Below are 8848 nucleotides of genomic sequence, written 5' to 3' on the forward strand. Positions count from 1 at the left end.
AGGGGTCTGGAGGAAAGGGGCTGCAGCTGCAGAAGCGGCTCAAGGAGAAGAAGGAGGGTTCCTAGGGGGGCCCCTGGGTGGTACAGGAGGTCCGGCTGAGTTTGCAGAGCAGGATTTGCAGAGGCAACATGGAACAATTTTGTGATCTCTCTCTAGCCACTTTTGACGACCTGATGTAGGGACTGAGAAGCCTGTTGGTGGGAGCGAGACTCCACGATGCACTGAAGGCAGAAGGACAAAGCCAGAAGGAGGGGCTGCGAGAGGCTGTTCACGGTTTGAGCCAGATAGAGAAAGGGTTGAAGATGAGAGGTAAGTCATCGATTGGAAGAGAAGAGGGATCAAGAGACAGAAAGAAGGGAGCTGGATAAGAAAGAAAGTGGCGGTCAGAGCATGAGCTGTAAGAGTTGAGCAGAGGAAGTCCTGGATAAATCATTGCAACACGCAACATTCTAGTCATTGCACAATTCAACTAATTGAACTGAAGGGCTCGCTAGCCAGCGGCAAGGTAACGCAATAGCTGGAAACAATTCCTTCAGAGCCCAAATGTGACATTCAAAAGACAATTGGGAACATCAATGTTTAATGTGTAAATGCTGAGTACTGGTCTTTTGTTCCTGGCATGTTCAGTTTCCCTATCTCTCCGGCACAGTCTCTTCATGCCGTTTTTGTTGGCATGAGGTCAAAAGCCAGTACCTTCTTTCCGTTTCCCCTCCTACAGGACACTCACGATGTTTTTCTTCCTTTTAGCCATATTCGTTGGCTGCCTAATAAAGCCAGTCTCATAGGCATTGATGACTCTCAGTCGGCAAGATGGAATATCCATCCTCAGGAAGTGTAAGTGCAGCAGCCAGGCAGACAATAATAACAGAGTTGTAAATGCTGTAATTATGTAAAACTGGGGTCTTAATTGGAGAGCACTTCATTCGATCTCGGATTTTTGAAGTCAGGAAAGGCTTGAGAGGAGAAGGTTTCCTCTCAAATGCAATAACGGAGCAGTACATATCATCCAGGGAAGTGAACGGGGAGGGGGCCCCAGGGGGGCCCCCGAGGGTCACAGAGGCGTCTTTCTCCCCAAAGGGGCCTCTGTCTTCCCAGCTTCTCTGGGCGCCTGCATCTCCACAGACCAGTTGTGTCCTACCTGGGGGACACTCTTCCCCACCAGCAATCACTGAGTCAGAAGACCTACCTTCTAGTCTCTTCATCTTAAAATAGGAGTGACAGTACCTACCTCAGTCACTGAGATCACCAAATGAGGTAACACCTGTGGAAATGCCGTGAAAACTGTCAACTACTACCTAGATTTTTAGCTATGCTCGCGTCCTAAGATTGCATGCATGCTGTCTTCTTTTGTATTCTTGTGTGCATTAAGGAGATTAAGAACAAAGAATATTTATCATCGCTGTGGACTTACAGGCAGTTTTCAGGTCTGACAAGTGTAAGATAGGAAGTGAATTATTCCCTGAAGCTACTTAAAATGTTTGAGTTAATGCCACTACTTTAATTCGACTGGAAACTACTAATCTTTCTCGATTTCTGTAATTTTGTTACTTCATGTGTGTTATATAAATGGAATTATAAAGTATGTAATCTTTTGAGATTGGCTTTTATTTTAATATCAGCATAATTCTCTGGATATTCATTCAGATTGTTGCGCATATCAATGATTCTTTCCTTTTCACGGCTGAGTCGTATTCCATAATAAGGTTGGGCCATTCTGTTTCAGCCATTCAGCTGTCGAAGGCCACGTGGTTTGTTTCCAGTTTGGGGCTATTATGAATAAAGCTACTGCTATTAGCTAATGGCACCCCAATAAATTTAATAAAAAATAATTTCAAAATATACAGCTGCTATGAACATTCAGGTACAGGTGCAGAGGCTTCTGATGAGCATAATTCTCACTGCTCTGGGATAAATGCCCAGGAATATAATTACTGGGTCCCCGGGTTACTGGTGTTGCTGTTTGGAGGTTCCCCAGGAGAGAAACTGGGAGGAAACCCCAGAGAAATCTCCAGGAAGATTTTATGAAGCTCCCACTCGGGCACAGGGGAGCTCCCACAGCACAGAGAAAGGAAGGTCCTCTGAACTGACTCACGGGCTGGTCTGCTTGGCGGCTTTTAGAAGCTGGGGACAAAGTGGGCTTGCTGGAAAAAGCAGGCTTGTGGGAGCCCCGGGCTTGTGCGGGGCTGGGGAGTAGAATTTCCCATGTCAGGCTGGGGGAGGGTCTCCCTCTCCTGGGTTGCTCGACAGCAGCTCCCTCTGCTCCTGCTCTGTGGGGGCAAGAGGGTGCTATTCCTCCCAACGCCACCCTAGGAAGGTCAGACAGAGGTCAAACCCTGATCAGCTGTGCATGGGGTTAGAAAGGAGATACAATCAACGTGGAGGGGTGGGGACATGTTCCTTGTGACCACGAGGTCTTGGCTTCCTGACCCCCCAGCATCTCCGTTCCCCCGGCCCAAGTCCCTGTGCTGTCTCCATAGGGTAGGTGCGTGTTTAGTTTCTGAAGAAATCACCAAGGTGTTCTCCACAGGGAGTGGTCCCGTTTTGGATCTCCATGGCGACGTTTGAGCGGTCCAGCTCTCATCATTGTCAGCATTTGGCATTGCCACTATTTATTTTAGCTATTCTTATAGATGTGTAGTAATGTCTCATCGTGGTTTTAATTTTCATTTCCTTAATGGCTACTAATATTGAACATTTTTTCGTGTGTTTATATCACTCTTTGGTGAAATGTGCCTTTTGCGCCCCCCCCCACCTTATTTTGGATTTTGTAAAAAAAAAAAAAAACTTGCGTTTTGGAGAGTTCTTTATATATTCTAAACACAAGTCTTATAGTCACTTCTTTTGCAAATATTGTCTCGCCATCTGTAGCTTTTCTTTTTATTCTCTTAATTCCATCTTTTGAAGAACCAAAGGTGATTTTTTTTAATGAGGTTCAATTAATCAATAGTTTCTTTTTATAAATCATACCTTTGGCGTCACGTGTACCCTTAGTGTTGTAGGTGGGAATCAGGCTCTTCCATGGGATGGCAAGGAAAGCACTCCGAGGACCCACGCGTGGGACCTGTGATGGGCAAGGTTTACTGGTGCGGAGGCATAAGCTGCCCCCGGGTTTCCGGCGCCCCGTCTCTGTCCATCCATCACGGAAGAAGGCCAGCCTTGCCCTCACAAGACCAGCGCGAAAGCCGGCGTCCCAAGTCTCCGCTGCGGATTCAAGCCCAGCCCAGGTCGGCACCGGCCAGCTCCGTGTGCGTCTCCAGCCGGGCCTGGTGCTGCGCTGTGGGGCTCGGGCCCCTCCTGCAGCCTGCGCGTGGGGGCCTCACAGCCACAGCCACGGGGCGCGCAGCTGCTAGGGCCACACGACCGTGGGGAGAACAGGCGTGTGCCCTGGGTGAGTGCAGGCCATTGGTGGGGGGGACTTCTTTGAACCTCCCAAACTTTCACGGGCTTTAGATGGGTTTACGCCCCCTGGTCCAGTATATCCGCCCCCCACCCCGGCCCACTCCCCTCGACAACCCGGTACCGCAGTGGGGAGGGAGGGGTGTTAGTTCCCTTGCCTGCACAGCGCATGGGTTCCTGGAGGGGGACCCACCGTAACTTCCTGGCAAAGCAAGCGGCCCCCCCCCCGCCCCCCGCCGCCCGGTGTACTAAGTTTAGTGTCTGATTCCCTTGCTCCCTTCTCCTTTCTAAATAGTTAAATACTGATGGTAACACTAGGTTCTGAATATTTGTCTCCTATTTTTTTCCTAAAAGTTTTATGGTTTTATACCAAAGCCTGCATTTGATTCTGATTTAATTATTGTATAGACTGTGAGACCTAGGTTGAGATTCTTCCCCCCCCCCCCCCCCCCATGGATGTCCATACACTTGGGCACTACGTGCTGAAAAGGCTATCTTTGCTCTCTGGGCACACTTCTGAAAGCCTGCTACGGGCCAGACCCTGGGCTATCTTCTTTACACAAGTTTTTCCTCCTTTTCTGCAGAATAGTTATTTAGCATCTCTTCTGTGCCAAGCATTGTGCTAAGCTCCGGGAAATGAGAAGAGTAAGGCTTCCTGGGACGCAGCTCAGAGGAAGAGGCAAAAGCTATAACCCGAGGATGAGCACAAACGGCAAGAACGGGCAGGCAGGGCAGCGTCCCAGGCTGAGGTGATGGGGTGGGGGAGGGGCCGTAAAGCAGCTGTGACGTTTGGGAAGCGGCGTTTCGTGATGCCCAAGGGCAGGAGAGCATGTTCTCAGGTTGAGTTTGTTGCAGGGAGTCTGAAGACTTCCCAGAATGTGCTACCCAGGCGAGCCGATTATCATGAGTTGAGAACAAAGCCCAGCAACGTCAAGAAGAGGTGTTTTTGAACCTCCCCCTTTCCTGCCCAAGGAAACAGAAGCTGCTTCAGGAAGAGAAACTTAGCAGATTCAGCTTCGCACCTATAAATTAAGTGTGGCAGACTGGGTGGATCCTGTTTCCCATTGTTTCTGGGTGGCCCCGCAAGAATTTGTTTACCACGCATTTGCTCTTCCTCACTTACCTGTGAGTTGCTATGCCTTCCCCTCCTTAGTCTGAAGATGGTACACCTCATTTTGCCTCACTGTCTTTGGAATTTTCATGCTTATGAATTCCCTGTGCACGTGTGTTAAACTCTGATTTCTTCTGTAAGTCTGTATGTGATTTGAATTTTTTTGATCAGCTAGAAAAACTAAAGGGGTACAGGGAAAGTTTCCCTGGCCTGACAGATTGAATGAACGTGCGGATGGTACCTCCGTGAAAATGACGAGCAGGCAGTTGGCTGCAGGAGTTGGGAGCTCGGAGAAAGGCTCAGGCTTAGACATTAAGCTTTGGGAGTTGTCATAGCGCAGTGAGTGTTGATTGCCAGGAAGACACTGTTAGAGTTAAAAGGAGGGAGGGCTAAGGGGACACTTGAAATATTTGCACATTTAAGTGGTGCAAGAACTGAGAATAAATGATTAAAGAATTTGGAGGAGATAGGAGAGTGGAATGACAAAGACCAATGGAGGTGAGAAATTCTGGTTCTTTGCTTTTCTGTTATGAGTAACATGTGGCATTTTAGAAAGATCTATGCCCTGGGTAGCTCAGTTGGTTACAGCGTCCAACCAAGGCTGTGGGTTTGTTCTCTGGTGAGGGCACATAAGAAGCGACCAATAAATGCATCAATAACTGGAACAACTAATCTCTCTCTCTCTCTCTCTCAAATCAATAAATAAAACCTTTAAAACATCTATGAAGAGATGTTTTACAAAACTGTTTAAAACATATTTGAACTAGAGTTTTCATCAAATGCAATATTTAAAAAGTTAAATATAAACATTGAGATTGCAATTAAGGAGTTTTATAATCAAGTAGTTTGACAATGATTATGTACAGGGTCTGGCACAAATAATGCCCCCTTTTTATTACAAAATTGTTTTATTACAAAATCATAAGCACGTAATTCTGTAACATGATAATATCACACTCAAGCACACTGTATATTTTAGGTGAAATGTTCAAATAAAAACTATTAAGTATTATACTCATATTATTACCCTGCTAACCACTCTCAAGCAGGCGTTACTTCTGCTGGAATATGTATGTATATTTCCGTTTTCTAAGGTGGTAGGCAGTTGCACAAGAGCAGGACGAGAACAATGGGCTAGCTACCGAAGGTCACATGGGCAAAAAGCCCAGGGTACCAGCATGGGGCAAACTGGGCTGGGACCTTGCCCCCAGCATGACCTTTCTTCCCCTAGGTATCACTGGCCATGTGGGTTAGACCCCTGACCTTTCCTAGCACTGGCTATGTGGTTTGGACTCTCCGCTGACTCGTCCTTCCCTGGCATGTTGCAAGTCACGCAGGTTAGACCCCCTTAGAGGGGGAAACAAACAAGGGGCTGGAGAACAGCCCTCAAGCATTAAGCCCCCAGGACAACGAGGTTCTGACCTACTTCAAATACGCCCAGGTCTCAATGGTGTTTTAGCTCCAGGCCCAGAAAAGCAGCAGAACCGGACAAGGGACTCCACGGCTGACATCAGAACCAGCTGCATTGCCTAAGGGCCCCCTGCCCTGCTGTTGACCAATCAGTAGCGACCATGACCTTACAGGAGCACACCTGCAAAGCTGATGAATATGCTATTGGGATCCTTCCCTGGGAGCTCCCGATAAATACCCTCAAGCTGGAGGACCCAGCTTGACTCTCTGTGTGGAGCACACCGGTGCCTCCCCCCGCCCTCCCCCGCCTCGTGTTTTCCTTGCCTCTTTCTTCCTCCTGAGCTCCAATGGTCCCTCTTTTGCCTCTGTAACTCATATCCCGAGCTCCTGTCTTCTACATCTCACATCTACTTCTGTGACCTTCTAAATAAACTTTCATAGTTCGAGTCTTGGCTCTGAATCCTTCCTTAGCTGAACCAAGGTCCAGTCTGACCCCACCGGTCTGGCACCTGGCGCCCTTCTCACTGCCAACAGTATTGAAAAGTAAAAGGAAAAATTCAGTTAGGCTGAGCCTTTATTAAGAAAGCAAGAGTCCACAAGGAAATTCTTCTAATTATCAATACAAAATGACTTTTACCTGAATTTTCCCCAAAATAATTTGGATTTTTACTTTACACTCAAGAAGTGGTAAACCTACCCATGTTTCAAAAAAACCCCTGCAAAACCACTCTTTACCTTGGGGTACCCCAACACACAGAGAATGCCCCTGTGCTGGGTTGGACAGTGTTCCTCCCAAAGATTCATGACCACCTTTATTTGGAAATACAGTCTTTGCAGAGTTAATTAGTTAAGGATCTCAAGAAGAAATAATCCTGGATTGGGGGTGAACCTTATATCCTCTGACTGGTATCCTTATAGGAGAAAGAGGGAGATTTGGGTACAGAGAGACCCACAGAACAGGTCGCCATGTGATGGGGAGGCAGACTCTGGAGTGATGTGCCTACAAGGCAAGGAGCACCAGGCATTGCTGCCAGTCAGCTTTCTCCAGAAGCATTGGACAGGCTCTCCCTCAGAGGTGCCGGGGGAGCCCGTCCGGCTGACACCTGGAGTTTGGACTTCTGGCCTCCAGAACTGAGAGAGAATGCGTTTCTGTTGTGTTAAGCCACTGAGCTTGTGGTCATCTGTTAGAGCAGCCCTAAGAAATGAACACAGCCCCTATCCCTCACCATCTTCCCAGCCCCACAAAGGTATCATGAAATAATTTCTTACATTCATAAAAAACATGTTTTTTAAAAAAGATTTTATCTATTTACTTTTAGAGAGAGAGGAAGGGAGGGAGAAAGAGGGACAGAAACATCAGCATGTGAGAGATTGTATGCCCCTAATTGGGGGCCTGGCCCTCAACCCAGGCAGGAGCCCTGACTGGAAATTGAACTGGCAACCTTTGGGTTCACAGACCAGCACTCAGTCCACTGAGCCACAGCAGCCAGGGTGAAAAAAAAATGGAGACTTTTTATCATTGGCCCTCTACTATATGGAGAGAATAATATCCACATAGGTATGCTAAGAACTAGTTTTTAGATGTTCATAAGAATTGTAAATAGGAACTGATTTTCCTTAAGTAACTTAAATTGGCAATTATTTAACTTTGTTTTGGCTGATTGTCAGTTCTCCTGAAGTCTCTAACTAATTAATTAGCTAATTGATGTTGATTTGTGCACGTTCATTTGGATGGTTAATATTTGCTTCCTAAGATCAAACACACTCTTGGTTGGTCTGCCTGGGAGAAGGCGGAGCACTGAGGCTGCTGTTGGATGGTTGCCTTAAAGTCCGTCGAGTGTCTGCAGTATTAAAAATCCCTGGCATCTATCTCACTGAAATTGTTCACTTTGTTAATAATTACTTATAAAACGGAAGCTTGAAACAATAAACTGCTGATAACTGTTTACAATAACAACCACAGTGAAAACACATTCAATTGATCCGTTCTCTGTCCTGGTTTTAACAAGATACAGGGTGTTGGTAACATGTCTGTAGAGTTCCGTTTTGATCACGTGTCTTCTCAGGCTCATTGTACATTTTGCTTTGACTGTGGAACTTCAAAACAGAGCCTAATGGTGTGTTATATTCTTCTAAAGGTTTCATCTTTTTTGCTTTTGATTATACTCTAAGTATTTGTGGGTGCACAGTCTCCTACATTTAAGAGGGTTTAAATTTTACTGTGTATTCTAATTTTGAAGTATATTTAAAATTTAAGTACCCAATCATAGAACAATGTGTCATGAAAACTTGCACATACGTGAGCGTTATTCTTGGTGGCTGTGAAAGCCAATGGGGAAGGAGCAGATATTGAACTGGACAAAGTCCTCACAGCCTGGTGGGGATATACAATGTTTGCAAAAATTTTATGCAAAACAGTGGTTAAGATTCAGAAGCAACTAACTTAAAAACTTTTGGAACTCAATCCAATTTTCTTTGGGGGCTCGTGCGTATGTTGTGATTACTATGCAGGAACTATGGGCCTAAAACAAAACCTTCCAAATGACAACTGTTTTCCTCTGGAGCAGTGGCACCCAAATTATGCTGGACAAATAAGCAGAATGAATTCTAAAAATTACCATATGCTTCCTATTTAACAGAATAAGGGAAAAGTTGCATGTCACCTTTGGATTTGTTTTCATGTGGTATGATCGTAAGAAAGTCAATTAAATAACCCATTGAGCCTTTACTGAAGCCAGTGTTTCTCAGCCTTGAACTTACTGACTTTTGGGGTCGATAACTCTTTGTTGCAAAGGGCTGCCTCGTGGAATGCAGAGCCTTGGGCAGCATCGCTGGCTTCTGCCCACTGGATACCTCCCCTTTCCAGTTGTGACCACCAAAATGTCTCCAGACACCATGGGACAAAACTGGCCCCAGTGGGAGCCCCTTGAT

The sequence above is a fragment of the Pteronotus mesoamericanus genome, unplaced genomic scaffold (assembly GCF_021234165.1).
Source record: "Pteronotus mesoamericanus isolate MK-2021 breed Mesoamerican mustached bat unplaced genomic scaffold, CSHL_Meso_final contig_29, whole genome shotgun sequence".
Lineage (NCBI taxonomy): Eukaryota > Metazoa > Chordata > Mammalia > Chiroptera > Mormoopidae > Pteronotus > Pteronotus mesoamericanus.